General features: G+C 44.0%; 1 protein-coding gene across 1 annotated transcript in view; it reads right to left on the bottom strand.

Annotated features, from left to right (window-relative positions):
- NLGN1 (neuroligin 1) overlaps nucleotides 1-15,041 on the bottom strand; it is a 631,206-nt gene extending 616,165 nt beyond the window's left edge. The window contains exon 1 of the mRNA XM_025201780.1: nucleotides 14,848-15,041. The gene's annotated coding sequence lies outside the window, so the exon portion shown is untranslated. The remainder of the gene's footprint in view (nucleotides 1-14,847) is intronic.
- Nucleotides 15,042-15,411: the final 370 nt, after the last annotated feature.

The following is a 15,411-nucleotide window of genomic DNA, read 5'->3' on the forward strand; positions in this document are numbered from 1 at the left end:
AGGAATGCCAGCACAGTGCAGTGCAGGGGACAGGGGCACCCGCTGCACATCAGGGTGGGGGACACACAACACAGTGTGCTGACAGTGGGGTACACCCACCAGACAGTACAACAGGGTGATGCCTGCAGGGCGCAATGCAGCAGAGCATTGAGCCCATACAGCACAGACATAGGAGGCACTGGGGGCATACAGCAAATAGAAAGGTGTCTACAGCCCCTGACCACTGAGAAGTTGGACAACCTTGATCTATATCATACCTATGTGATATACACAGAAGTGTGTGTATACTTCTGTTTAGAAATATATTAACAAAGCCATGCTAGACATGAAATATTATTTAACTCCACATGAATTATTTCAGAGGTCCACATGAATTTGCATGCTATTTACGGTATTGTTGCACTGTTATGTTGTCAGTAGTCTGAGGACAGTGCATGTATGTATGTCCATTTGTGAGTAGATAACTGAGTCCTTCGACCTCCATCTCTGCTTGAAAATAAAAATATATATTTAAACCTCCTTATTCTTATTTGCCTCCAAATGGGTGGAGATCAGTTCTTATAGCATTAAATCTGAAGGAGGAAGGATGATCTTTTGGATAAAGTACCAGATTGGGATTTAAGAGATGGATGCATTTCCTCATTCTGCTAGACACTTCCTTTGTGACCCTGGGCAAATCACACAAGCCCCAATTCTGACAAGCACTTTAGTTCAGAGGATATTCTTTCCTTTCACTCATCATTTGTCTGTCTTGTCTATTTAGGTTATAAGCTCTTCACTTGGTATGGATGGCACCCTACACAACTGAGCCCTGATCTCAGTCAGATCCTCCAGGCACTAACGTGATACAAATTCATAAGACCACATTACAGATAAAATGCCAGGTGCCAGATCCTGTTCCAGCTGTTGGGCATCTGGCTAAGTGTGAGCCACTCAGATTGCAGCTCTTGCACCCTGCTTGAGTCCCTGAAAAACTGTTACTATGTCTATTTCTGTCTATTTTAGCCTTAAGATTGAGGCACAGAAAGGGAGAAGTGGAAGAAATCCCACCCATCTTTTGCATTAATGGTTTTTCCTTATTTGACCAGGGTGAAACAGTGTTGTACACAGATCTGTAAGTGCCACCTAGATGCCTATAAGTAGAATAGGATGTCCAGACTAGAGGTTAAGTACAGAGATTCAAAAAGCCTGAGGCAAAAATCAATTCAATCTTCCAGGTTTTTCTAAGCTGTGTAGATTAAACTGATGATAAACTGAACCAGCGTTCAGGTGGCCAAGACAGGCAGAAGCCTGATCTGGCCCAGACCAGGAGCCTGGGGACACTCCTAAGGTTGCTGAACCCACTGCAGCAATAGCCCAGGCCTGACTGTCTGCTGGCTCTGCCTGCCACCACTGACAGCTGGGGTCTGCGCAGCTCAGGGGAAGCCCCCCCAAGCTCAGAGCCAGGCTGGGATCACCCCAGCCCCACCCCTTCTCCTAGGGAAAGGGGGCAGGGGTGGAAATGCACCACCCAGCCTGGCATCAGATGCCCAACTGGGGTCTGCCTGGTGGGGGAGAAATCACCCACTGGGGGACTTTTATCCCCGCCCCCCACCGGTGTTTGGAGCCAGGTTAGGATCGCCCCACCCCTTCCTCAGCTGTCTGCCTCTGGGGAGAGGGGAATGCACCCCACTTGCCCACCAGCACCAGCCCCACCAGCTGGGGTCTGCCTGGCGCTAGGGGCAAAGCACCCACTGGGGGGCTTTTCACACCCCCACAGCTTGGAGTTGGGCTCAGATTGCCTGAGCTCCACTGCTTCCCTGGCTGTCCATTTCTGAGCGGGGGAAGTGGGAGGTGGGAACATGCACTGGATCCACAGCCAGGGTCTGCCTGGTGTGGGGGGAAAGCACCCACCGAGGGCAAGGGGAGTTTGTCCACCCCCAGCTTAGAGCTGGGCTGAGATTCCCCCAGCCCTGCCCCTTCCCCAGCTGTCCACCTCTGAAAGGTGGGGGGTGGGACTACACCCCCATCCTGGCCCAGCACCAGCCCCCCCAATCAGGGTCTGCCCAGCACTGGGGGGAAAAGCACCCACCATGGGGATTTTCAGCTCTCCACAGCTCCGAGCAAGGCTGAGATTCCCCCAGCCCTGCCCCGTCCTCAGCCACCCACTTACAGGTGGAGCCTGGGGAAGGGGAATCTCAGGCCAGCTCAGAGCTACAGAGGGGGGAAAAAGACCTTTGGTGGGTGCTTTCTCCCCACACTGGGCAGACCCTGGCTTGAGGTCCAGTGTGAGGACGGAGTGAATTCCCACTGTCTCTTTCCCCCTGCCTTTCAGAGGTAGACTGCTAAACCAAACTCACTGGGCTGCAGAGGGGGAGCAAGAAGCCCCCTGCACCGGGGCTTTTCATCCCTTCACTGTACTGATGGGGGCTAAGTCAGTTCCTCTGCCCCAGGCTGGCAAACAGGAAGCAGGCTGGGGAACAGAGGCTTTACTGTCTCAGCTCTGTGGCAGCTGGGGACAGGGCCAGCCCTGCTCATCTGGAGCATGCAGCACAGCCCAGGGTTGCAAAGCATCCTGGGATGCTGGAGGACTATGAATTAACTTGAGTCGGGAGGGGATCTGGGACAGAAGTACCATAAACCAGTTTAACCTAAATCAGTTAGGTCTGATACTACATCCAGCCAGGTTTCTCTTAAACTGGTTTCAGCCATTTTAAAAGCGGTTTATGTGCACTGAACTTCTGTTCTAGGTTTAAATCAGTTTTGAATCACTTAAATCAGTTTATATGTAACTTCTGTCCCTAGCCAGAGAGATCTCTCTTCAGTGGTATAGCGCACAAATTTCAGCTTCTAAGTTACAAGGAAAAATATGGCCCGGATCCTTAATTCCTGCCATTCAATGCTCTCACTGAAAAAAAGAGAGATGCAAGAGGAAGCTAGAATTAGTGAGCACAGGGAATGCAGGACTGGCATTATCTAACTACCTAATATTGCATGATGCCAGTTAGAAATATAAATGTTAGGGCCCAAAATGTAATTATCAATGCATAGACGCATGCATTTACTTGCATAATATATTAGTTGTGTACGAGTCAGAGTGAAATGCATATAACTGTAGTAAATGGGGCATCTAGAGTAATATTCATCATTTAAATTCATAACTCATTTTTAGAATATTTTTTCTACCTCTTTAAACTTTAGTGACAACACTTTAGATACAAAATTTACTGGTATATTAAAATGTAAAATAGTGAGAGCATTCACTCTAAGAAAACAAAAGAAGCAGTCAACAGGTCAACTTCTCTCTAAACAGAGACTTGTGTTTTATAATACTATTTGTGGTGTGTGGATAATGTCCCACTGACCACCATTTTTTCCTGCCATTTTGTCCTTTATTGTTCTGTCATTACCATTGTTATAATTATCTGGCCCTGGCCAAGATGTGGGCAAAGAGCTCCCTCTGGTGCTGATACTAATACTGCTCTATATATTTCACAGGTCGAGCTGTCTATTTCACAATGATGGGCCTGGTAGGGAACACTCAGCCCTCCAAAGGATGAGGCCTATACCTTCATAGGAAAGTTTATTTTTACAACTCTGGCTTCAGCTAGAAAATGCAGCTATGAATGTTTGATTCTGTTTGTTTCAAAAAACAGAACACAAAACAATGTGTTATTAGAGTTTATGGCACAATGTATACACAACAGCACACGGTTCTTTGCCAGGATGGATTAATTCTCCTGTATTTAAAGTGACAAACAACTTAAAATTATAAAATATTTAATGCTTTCTAAATTACTGCATAACTTTGCAGAATGGTATCACTGATAAATTGCCATTTGAATCTCACTTGCTTGATATCATAATGATAGTGCAAATTATGGTCATAACACCTCGTTATTTTGTTTAGATTAATACCTATGTTTTCCAGTGTTTGCAGATTTTAAAGCTTCAATTCTGCAGCCATTCTCATGAAACTAGGGCACCTGCGTACCGCAGTTGTCAAGTCTATGTGGTCACAACAGGCTGTTGCAGACTCCAAAATAAAATATCAGATTAGGAAAAAAGTGTATAAGAGTGAGCATTATCAAGGAATTTATCAGAACCCTGGACTAGTTAATTGTCTGTCACTACTTGCATCACAATTCCTTAGTATCAATATGGGTTTTTAAAAAATTATGTTGCACAGAAGCTTAGTATACTAACTGCCAGCCAAAAGACAGCATATTTCAAAAAAATTTGATTCGGTAGAAAAATATAAGTAAATGTAAGTTAAATGCTTCAGTTTCCAACTAGAAAAGTGCCTGAATTGCATCAAATTCAAACCTCTCAACAGAATTTTTGAAGAGCATTATCATGGGACTAATCCTGCAAGATACCATGTGTAAAGTTCTCCTTGCCTTCAAAGGGACCCTGTGTGTAGGCTTGCAAGAATGGAGCCTGTGCTACTGTGTCAATCCCTCAACATGAGATACACTGAAGATGAAGAAAGGCTTGTGGCTTTCCCTCTGAGTTGAGCAAGAGACTTAATAGTTCCCTATTATATTTCTTCTGTCAGAGACCCTTCCCTTTATAGTATGCCAATACTGTCCCTTTTATAACTTTTAATCCATGCAGTATTCCATATCATAATTTGAAGAATTAGCATTACACTTTTCATCTTCATAATTTTTCTCTTCAGAGAATGAACAAGCCTCACAACACCTCTGAGGTAGCACATTTTACTAATGAGAAAACAACATGGAAAGATTAAGTACGTATTACTCTGTATCACAGCCACTCAGGAGAACTTGGGACGCCCTTGCCTTGTTGACCAGGTCCTGTGTGGTGGCGGTCCCCACCCCCGGAGTTTGTTGTGGGGCCAGCACCTCGCCCAGCCTTGCAGCGCTCCCCACTCCACCACTCGAGCTGGCTGGAGGACACCAAATCGGTCCACTTTTCCACTGTCCATCGCTGCCACCTCTACACACTCATGTGATCCACCATGACACCCTCACATCCCGCCCAGACACCAAGTGGCAGGACCTGCTTGGCGAGGAAATGGCTGGGGCACCCCAGTGGCTGAGTCTGTGCTCCTTCCTCATCCTACAAGCCACTGGGGACTTCAGCTGGTGGCTCCTCCATGGAGCCATCACCACAGGCTTGTATGTAGAGAGCTTCAGACACCCTGGTCTCCTGCCCCTTCTGTGGGCAGAGGGAGACCCTGGCGCACATGATCCTTGAGTGCACCGGCTGCAACCCCTCCAAAACCTCTTCCTGATGTTCTGGTTGAATTTTACCCCCCCACCTTTTTGTTTTTGGTCACCCCATCCGTGGCCCCACCAACTCCCAGGACCTCCTAGTCAACCTCCTCCTGGCCCTGGCCAAGTGGGTCATGTACTTGACCAGGAAGGGGGCTGGGAAGGTGCTCAGAGACTGCAGGGCCACTTTCCTCTCATTTGTCTGAGCATGTTTCTAGGCAGAGCACCAGTGGGTGGCATCCACCAGCTCTTTGGATGTCTTTGAGGATTGGTGGGTTTGGCACAGGGGGCTCTGCTCAGTGTCCCTCTCTGGAGAACTTATTTTCACATTTTGACCCTTTGACTCCCACATCACTCCTATCCTGCTTTTGCTTTCCCAAGAAATTAGTTGCATCTTTCACCCTTTGGCCCCACAAAGGGCCTATTAGTTATCTGGGTGGGCCTTAAGGCCCACATTAATATGGAAGATACAAATAGGCAGGAGAACTTGGGGAGCAGCTTAATATGCTCATGTGTCATGAAAAAGGTCATACACACAGGAGTAAGCGGAGACTGTCCACTTGCTACTCTTCAACCACAGCAGGTAGAAGAACAGGTAGAGAAAAGCCAACCAGCCCTGCTAAGCCAGCACTGATTTTTCATAATTGGAAACCAGGATAGTCCAGAAGCACATCATCACATAGCATGAAGGAAATAAAAGAGAAGTTGCCTGTAAAAGACCTTAAGGCAATTCGGGAATCACCTCTGAATGGTGACAGAGGAAACCAAGTCAGAACCAGATTTAGCATGGAGGCTTCTTGACTCCCAGTTCTGGAGACTGCATCTCCTGCTGCTATTTTTAAACATCATTTACACAGTAAACCCGCTTTGGGGTGTCAAAAAGGACACCACCCATTAAAAAGTGGAGAGAAACTCTAATGACAAAGTTTAGGTCCAGACCTGAACTCTCCTAAAGCTTGGGGTTGAGGGAAAATATAGAAACTGGAAGATCCATAGTGAAAATCATTATAATTAATGCAATCTAGTGAATGACCTCAAGAATTCTTTTCAAGATTTTCTCTAACACGTTTAAGTAGATTCCAGGTAAAATGATATTATATGGAAGTGTCACATACAGAGATGACCCGAGCAGGGTGCAGGGCCTGGGACAAATCAGCCTGTGTGGGGCCCCTACCCTAGATACAAGGAAGCCGGTGGTGGATTGGGGGGGGAGGGCAGGGTGCCAAGCAGCTGGATGCACCATATTCAGCGGCTGGGGAGGGGGCGGCAGAGGGTGCTGAGCGGCTGGATGTGAAGCCAGCAGCAGCGCGGAATTGCTGTGGATGCTCCACTGAGCTCCATGGGGCCCCCCAAAGTGCAGGGCCCAGGGCAGTCACCCTGATTCACACCCCCCCCCCCCACAGATGGCCCTGGTAACATATCATGTAAACAGTTAAAAAAAATAAGAATGATAAGAAGTTTACAGGTAGATAATGTTTTTGTTCTTCTTTATACGCCTGAACACAATGAAACATGAAGGACAGAGAGGTCTTTCTCTGATAGCAATCTATAGAAGAGTTGTTAAACTGCTGCATAGTGTAGGTTAGTCAAGAGCAGTGAAATTATCATGCTTTAACTCTTCTGAAAAATCACTCCGTCCTTAACTGTTATTTGTAGCAAATGCCCCCACACTATAGGCAATCTCTTCTCTTCAACTGCCACTTTAAACTAATGTTTCCAGGACAATTTTTTTCAACCTTTAGTTAAAAACTACTTTTAGTCAGCAACAGAATGTTACTTGTCTCTGGAATGGGTGCTTAGGAAAGGTTACACTTCATGTTAATATAATGGTTTATATATATATATACACACACACACACACACACACACACACACACTTGACATGCTATATTTTAACAATATTCAAATTATGGAAACAGAAAAAATTTGCAATTTTCATATCAGAGCAAAGACAAAAAAGGACCATCTCAAGACCAACTCATTGATTAAAAACAGATGCATGGTTTCATATATACCATACTAATTTTAAACTAGCTCCCCTGACTTTACTGCAGTCACTTCTTGTTGACACTGATGTAACTGATATCAAAATCAGGCCCATATGTATATAATTCTTGATACAGTAGACTGCTAGATAGCACAGTATAGACATTTTAAAGTGCGGTATTTCAAAGTAATAAGGTTGTTCAAGGAGGCTTGAATTGAGAAATTGTAAAAATGCTTCCTTATGCTCTTTCTTTGCATGTCTAGAAAGTGTGCTACTCATTGCTCTGATATCTGTGTTCCTAACTGACATCCTTTTTTCCTCTCACTTAGCTATTTATTTAGGTCAGGATCTTACAATGACTTCCATGTGATTGTGGCGGTTACCTGCCTAGATCTCATTGCTCAACTAGGTTCTTAAGACTACAGACTCTCCTGACTACAGACTGTTTTTATTACATGGTTGTACAGTGCCTTGCACAATGAGTTCTCTGTGTCTTTCTGAAATATAATTAATTAAAAGCAAAACCACAATGTGTGGCCTTTCCCTCATAACTGAACCCCTATTAATTTTCACTAGACTGCAATAAAATTGCTAGGCAGAGCTTCCGTGGAGCTTCATCTGCAGTTCAGCTACTTTTATCTTTAATTTCCTTATAAATATGCTTAATTAGAAGTAGCCTGGGTTTTTTTTCCCCTAGTTCTTTATATTTTCTTAAGAAAATATAAAAGTTAAATGTAGCTCAGCTGGAGGTGATGCTTTACTGAAAATAAGAGATAAGTTTATTCTGCAGGGGAAGGCTGAACAAAGAGAGACAGAAATAGTCAAAATACCACCAGTTCATGCAGGGCCTTTAAGATTCTAGCACTTAGGTTTTTAACTGAACTTTAAGTTTATGGAGTTTTGGTCATTAACAATATAAAACATTAAGAAACAGAATTTGTGTATTTAATTAGATTATATTGTACTGCATTGCCTGGTAACTCCCAGAATTAAACATTTCACACTTCCCATTGACATAAAAGGGAGTGGGTGAGAGTTCGCTGTAGAATGATAAAAGTTTCACTGCTGTGAGTTCTTTGATTCCTGACTTCTGTTTCCTACCTGTGCTTCTGCAATGGAAATTGGGAAGGAGGTGGCAGCATACATTTAACTTAGGACTTAATAAGGATCCAACCCATTGAAGTCAGTAAAAGAAAGCTCCCATTGACTTCTGTAAGAAGATGAAACTCTAAGTAAATAAAAAACAGCAGGTATTTACTTGTAGCAGTCTGTGGTTCTTTTAAGTTGGAAATAATAGCAGTTCTGCAACTAAAACATAAAAAGTTTCAAAAAAAGAAGCCTTCAGCTGGTTTTATTTTCTTGCAGAATATGAACATAGGTGCTAATATTAGCATCCCTGCTATTTATCTCCAAGATTTCTCATACATGATTATAGGAACCTTACTAACAATATCTATGAGCACAGGTAGTTGGCTGTGCTAGTCTGAAGTTAGGCAGAAGTAAGCCCTCTACTTATGAAAACTTATACTATTCACCTCTGAGTTAATTTGTCTGTAAGACGCAGATCTACCCTACCTTCTGTAGAACGACATCTGGCCAGCTTCATGCACTTCATTCTTGCATGGTAGGAACTCCTCTCTTTTGACTGGCAGATGGCACTGTCCACGTCTAAGAACTGTGGCCCTCATTCTCCCTTGCTTTGATGTGAGTTGAGGTTTGTGCGATTCCACTGGTAAAGTGGTGCTCAACATTTTAGCTCTGTGGACCAGATAGCTGATACAGAGCCCATCAGAGGGCCAGATCAGGCCATGGGGCTAGCACCACCCCCTCCTGCCCTCTGCCCAACAGGATTGGGCTGGGGGAGGACGGGGGGGGGGGCAATATTACCCCCTCCCCACCTCATGCTGGGATTGGGTCCTGTAACCAGGCACCACCCCCATCCAGCCCGCCACGCCAGGATTGGGTTCTAGGTCCCAGCACCACACCCACCTGGCCCTGTACACTGCACACTGTGATCGAGTGCTGGAGTCAGCATGCAGGGCCCAGGGATCTCCACTGGCTTGGAAATTTAGCAGCAGGAAAGCAATGCCACTGCTCTCTTGCCACCAAATTTCTGGACCCATGGGGAGACCTGAGGGCCAGATGACATGGCACCACTGGCTAGATCTGGCCCAAGGCTGGAGATTAAGTGCCCCTGCACTGGTACAGTGAAATCACAGCAATGGAAAAGTATGTTAACATGACAGTGACTTCTAGTTGTTTTGCAACGCAACTTCATAAGTATCAATGTGCCTCTAACAAGTGTACTGACCAGGCATCCTGAGCCAGATTATATTCAATTAGCAGTACTTATTTATTTATATGCAATGTGAAGTCATTTTATCACTATGTGCTTGCCTCGTCTCCCTGATTTGTCTAGTAGCAGTCTTATTGTCTGTCTGTCCCACCCCTAACTCACTCAATAGGGACAAGACTTCTGACATTATCCCCAGCCATAACACAATCTATCTAGTAAATCCTTTTCAGGGGAGAGCTTACTCTGGGTTATGCATTTCGATGTATATTTTCATTTTGAAATAACATGGTAAGCTGGAAGCATACTAGAAATACGTATTCTAGAAATCTCTCTGTTTTTTCCTGTTTTTCACAAAGGGGTATATGTCAGTCATATTTGGGTGACATTTCTCAGGTTGCAAAAATTGTTTTGGGATCTACTACCTATAGAGAAAAGGGTGCTATTCGAACCAAAACCAGACCTCTTATTTTCATCTGCCTTATAAAAGTGTAAATCCTTTTCTTCTGACAAGATATAACAACTTTTTAAAATAACCATCCTAACAAAACCATCCTACCACTCTGGCCCACTATGAAAGATTTCATGGGAGACAATGTCAGTCCATCTCATTTTGTTGGGTTACAAACAAATTTCTGTAATGACTCCACCACACCCCCAGCAGAGTGCAACCCTCCAGCTGCAAGAATCAAAACCCAGATCTTTAGTATGTGAACCAAAGAAAAAACTCCATTACCTAGGAGCATTAGTAGGTTGTTATGCTCTGCAGAGACAAGTCACTAGGAAAGAACATGACCAATGCTCTATGATAGCAAATATATTGTCTATGTATGTATCATTTTACAGTTTTGTAGTTGCATATAAGGACCACAATCTGTTCCTCATTATGTGTAAGCATATTAAACGATATTGATCCTTTCCTGGGGCATCCTTAAGCACTTATTTAGGGATACAAAGAAATGCAAATCTCTAGAACTCTTGGTTCAGAGATGATACCTTTTATTAGACCAACTAAGAAATCACAAAAGAAAAAAAAATGTCTGTATTATTTAAGGATAACTCTCTCTAAAGAAGAATGTAGATTTCTGAGCCCTTAATGAAAATAATTATACGTGACCCAGAGGACTCCATCTACTTATTCAGGAAGAGGAACAAATATCCAGGTCACGAGACAGGGAATTAAGAGAAAGGAACAGCTTTGGTTTCTGTTCAGAGTTCAGAATAACAGCTCTGTTGTTCTTCCTGAGGTTGAAACAGCATTAACGCTGCGCTGTTTAACTTATTTCAGAATAGGAGAGGGAACTCTTGTCAACCCAGCCAAGAGCACAGAACTGTTTTCCCCAGATCTAACAGAGGAAAAGTTCTCCCATGGATTTAGATGAGGAGAAGCAGTTGCACTTGTTCCCATTTCACCCCACACCCACCTCTGAACGCTTAGAGGCGTGAAGCCAGCCTGGGTAGATACACCTGGAAATCTTGCATTTTGTTCCACTAGGACAGAGAATAGCATTCAATAACAAAATGTAAAGTTAGTGCTGCTGGACTCGTACCACCACCACTATGGCATCAAAAGGAAACTATTGGCATCACCACAAGGAAAACTGGAAGTGCAGAGCCACAACAGGGATCTCATCACCATGAAGTTGTGTGAACCAGAAGTTTTGTCAGAAGTTTTATCAGGCGGTGACTGTGAAATGCTGAGAGGTTTCACTTGTGCCATGTGGTAGAGGGGACTTCACCTGGGAAGTTTTCCCCCTTTCCTGCACTACTGGATGAAGAGTGCAGACAGTCTGAGAAATGCGTGGAATTTTTTGTAAACTGTCTGCAAAAGAGGTGTGCCTGGTTTTCTGCATCCTGCATCTGTTTTCTTCAAGCAAGCCTGTTTTGGGAAAGGTAATACCAATTTCATTTTCCTTTAGTCTTCACTACTGTCCTCTCTCATGCTCTGTACTATGTACTGCAATATTTGCAATTTTTCCAAACGTTTAACATCCATCTAGTGGCTAGAGCATGGAACTGGGAGACAAAAAACGGGAGTTGTTTCCACTTACTACTGAATTGCTGTGTAGCCTTATATATGTCACTTACTTTTGGGGGGGCCTTCTGTTTCTCATCCAAAATAATGAGAGTAATTAGGATCATAACTATTACCCCTAATTGTAAAGTACTTTGAGATATTCAGATAAAAGAGCTATATAAGCATTACTAATTTTTTTTTTTTAACAGAGGTACAACAAGGTAATTTGCCTGATGCTGAAAACACTAGGGCCTGCTTCTCTCATGGCAAGGCAGAAATATCAACTATGCTGCCTCTTTGTTTTTCCTTTTAAAAGAATCTCCAGATTCTAATCTGACAGATAGAAAATGGGAAATTTTATTTTACCTCTACCAGAAATTCTGCTTAGAGATTTAATTTACCATCTACCTAGATCAGCAATGTTCTCTCTCCAGTAATTAATTACTATGTTGACCCATGAACTTAAGCATTTGCTTACAACTGACTGTCACTTTAGGAACTGTGATTATCACAGCCTAAGTACTGCTGGAAGAGAATCCTGTTGCAGCTGGTTGTGTAAAGATGGATCCCTAAGTTGAAATGGTCAAACAGGCAAACAAAGGAGTTATGCAAACATTGTGACCTACTGATCTCATAATCAGATTACTGTCAAATACACAGGCAAACACAAAACCACAACAACAGTTTACAATGGGAAGCTTGTATGGTTATGCCAATTTTTGACCCACCTATTTGTTTTTTTAAGTATTACTAAAGTTAAAAAGAAAAAAAAAATAATATAGCAGAATTACAAATAAATCTGCCCTTACTGCACAATTGCTTTTTACTAGAGGTGAGGATGAAAGGGATTGCTTATTAGTTTTGCAGTTGCAGGTATGACACAAACTCATTTGAAAAAACTCTTTGGTCTTTTCCAGTTTCCTTAAGTGGACAGGAAGCATTACACCCTTGATGAGTTAACTTTAGACTTATAAATATCACCACTTTAGTTTGCATCTAAATTGCCCAATTCTTTAATTCTCAGGCAAGGAATTAATTCCCATTTAAATCATCTTTGCTCATGGATATATAAATTCTATGGGAGTTTTGCATGAGTAAAGACAGGACCCAGCATCTCCGGATATTTTCCGATTAATACAAGTTCTCAAGTTTGTATCTGAGTAGTGTCCAAGAAAGTGTCCTAAACCAAAATCATGTCACCATATCACTCTTGAAAGAATCCCTTAGGGCTGGCTTCAGACATCCTAACTCTTGCAAGGAAGCATCTTTCTATACCTGTGATGCCAATATTATCAAATGCACACAGACACATTATAAAGAAAGATACGAGGTAATGCATTCATTAGGAAATCAGTTTCTTTGAATAATTATACTATCTTCAGTACTTGGCAGCCCAGAAAACTAAACAATAAATCGAACCCACTCTGGTAATGATGCTTTTCCACAATGAATGATCCATCAATAACATTAAGTGGAACTCCACTTGAACGTGATATGAGGTATATTTAAAATAAATACTCAAAGTCTTCTTCCATGCAAATATTGTCCCTACTACCAGCTACAAATTCTCTTAAAGATTATTAAAGGCAAGTGAAGGCAAACTTGAGTAAATGCAAACACTGGAGCTGAACTATCTTTTAAAATAGTCAGACTTGATTCTCTGCAAATGTGAGTTCCCATCTGAAAGAAGACTAACATTATTTTTCCTAGGTCAGTTCTGAATACATCCTAAATACAAATAAAGGAGCAAAAAATCCAGTGCATGAATAAAGAAGTGAAAAACAAGGCAACCAAAAAGGAGAACATGAAAAAGGAGATTTCCTCTCAGCACTGCAGGAACATGAATATATTCTGCTGAAAGACTGAACACCACAGCTCCTGCTTATATATAAGAGGATTGGAAAGGCTAACTATGGAATCAGCAAGGCTTACAAAAAGAAAACATCTACTACTTCTTTTAATCAAAGCATGTAATCAGAAGGCCTAAGTGACAATTAGCTTTTCCCTGCAATGGAAATCAGGGAGGCAAGCTCCTAGGTGGACTTGAGCTCCTGTCTATACCAAGGACAATGTAAATATTACAGTACTGAAAAGGTATGTTCATGCTTCCCCCTTATTTCTAAATAAAGCTCTTCTCTGTAGGTTGGTATGTGACTAGATTAGGATGGGCATCTTCAATTCGGATTCATTAGGCAAAGCTCAGTCAGTGTAAACCCCCCAACAAAAAATAATCCCCTTTCTGCTAGGGACACCTTTATGGCTAGGAACCTTTTAGTCCTTGTGGAGTGCAATTAATTATTTGGGGGGAGGCAGTCAAAGACTAAAAATGACCCTTCCTGGAACACAGTTCATTTGGATGATTTACAGAGTGCTTTATTATTAGCATTAAAAGATTTCCCCCTCTCCCCCACCCCAACAGGAGAAACCATTACATCCCATCCACAGCAGAGATCTCCACAATCAGCTGCTAATTGAAATCCTCACTCCTCCAGTGCCACCGTGCTGTTGCGGAGCACCTGGGGCAAGGGAAATGGCTGGGGCAGGTGGCTGGAGAGCAAGGCTGGCGTGGAGGGGAGGAAGGAAGGCAGGCAGGAAGGAGAGCAGCTGTGGAGTCTCCCCACCCAGCGGGAATTATTTCCCAGCCCAGGTCCCGGCCCCGAGTCTTTTTCCATTCAATGCAGGTGCGTTTCCATCCTCCCCAGCAGCCCATTGTGCTGAGCCTGGAAAGGCTTTGGATTCCCTCCCTCCTCCCCGAGGCACCGGGATCCTGGTCGGGCACGGAGCAGGAGCAGGGGCAGGGGGAGACCCTCCTCCCCGCGGGGAAGGGGCCCGCCGGGATGGGGAATGCGGCTGAAGCTCCCCGGGGAGGATTTCCTCGCCCGGCTCCTTCCCCCAGCCAGCGCTGCCCTGCAAAGCTGCGAGCAGCGAAGTGTCGCGCCGCACCGAGGCTGCAGCGGCTCCCGCCACCCTCCGGCCCCTCGCGGGGAGCCGGCATGGGGAGGGGAGGGTCAAGCGGTGGTGGGAGCCTTGGCCGGCCACGGAGCAGCGCTGCCAGGAGCCTCCCGGGACACCCGCGCCTCTCCCCGCTCGCTCGCGCGCGGACCTCGCTGGGTGCGTGCCTGCTTCCACGGGCGAGTTTTCCCGGGTGGGGTGAGGGGGGACCCACTTCTCCCTCCTTCTGAAATGCAAAGCGACCCTTTTGTCTCGTCGTTTTCCACGGCGGGGGGGGCCTCCCCCGCCCCATGCAGCCCCACGGCACGTCCACGCGGGGGGGAGCCCCGAGACTGCAGCGGGGGCAGCGCCGGGCAGGCTGCTGGAAGAGCGCCCTTACCTTCGCACTCATGCTGGCTCCCACCTGCTCCGCAATCATAAATACTCGGAGGTGCCTAGCGGGAGGATGGATGCATGTGCGCCGCTTGCTCCCCGCACCGGCTCGGCAGGAGGCTGGTGTGGCACAGTCCTCAGCAGCCAGGAGCTCCCCAAAGCATCCCCATCTCTTGTTGTTGTTGCTGGGTTGGGGTTTTTTATTATTATTATTATTATTATTATTATTATTATTATTATTATTATTATTATTATTATTATTATTATTATTATTATTATTATTATTATTATTATTATTATTATTATTATTATTATTATTATTATTATTATTATTATTATTATTATTATTATTATTATTATTATTATTATTATTATTATTATTATTATTATTATTATTATTATTATTATTATTATTATTATTATTATTATTCTTGTTTTCCTCTTGATAGGAAAGCCAAATCCCCTCTGTGTCTAGCCCCCACGGATCTTGCAATAGCTCCACACACACACACGCAAATCAAAAGCTGGGAGAGGTTGGGGTGGGGGGGGGGGAGAGGGGCTGCTACAAAAT

This window comes from Alligator sinensis, unplaced genomic scaffold, assembly GCF_000455745.1.
Source record: "Alligator sinensis unplaced genomic scaffold, ASM45574v1 scaffold379_1, whole genome shotgun sequence".
Classification (NCBI taxonomy): Eukaryota; Metazoa; Chordata; order Crocodylia; family Alligatoridae; genus Alligator; species Alligator sinensis.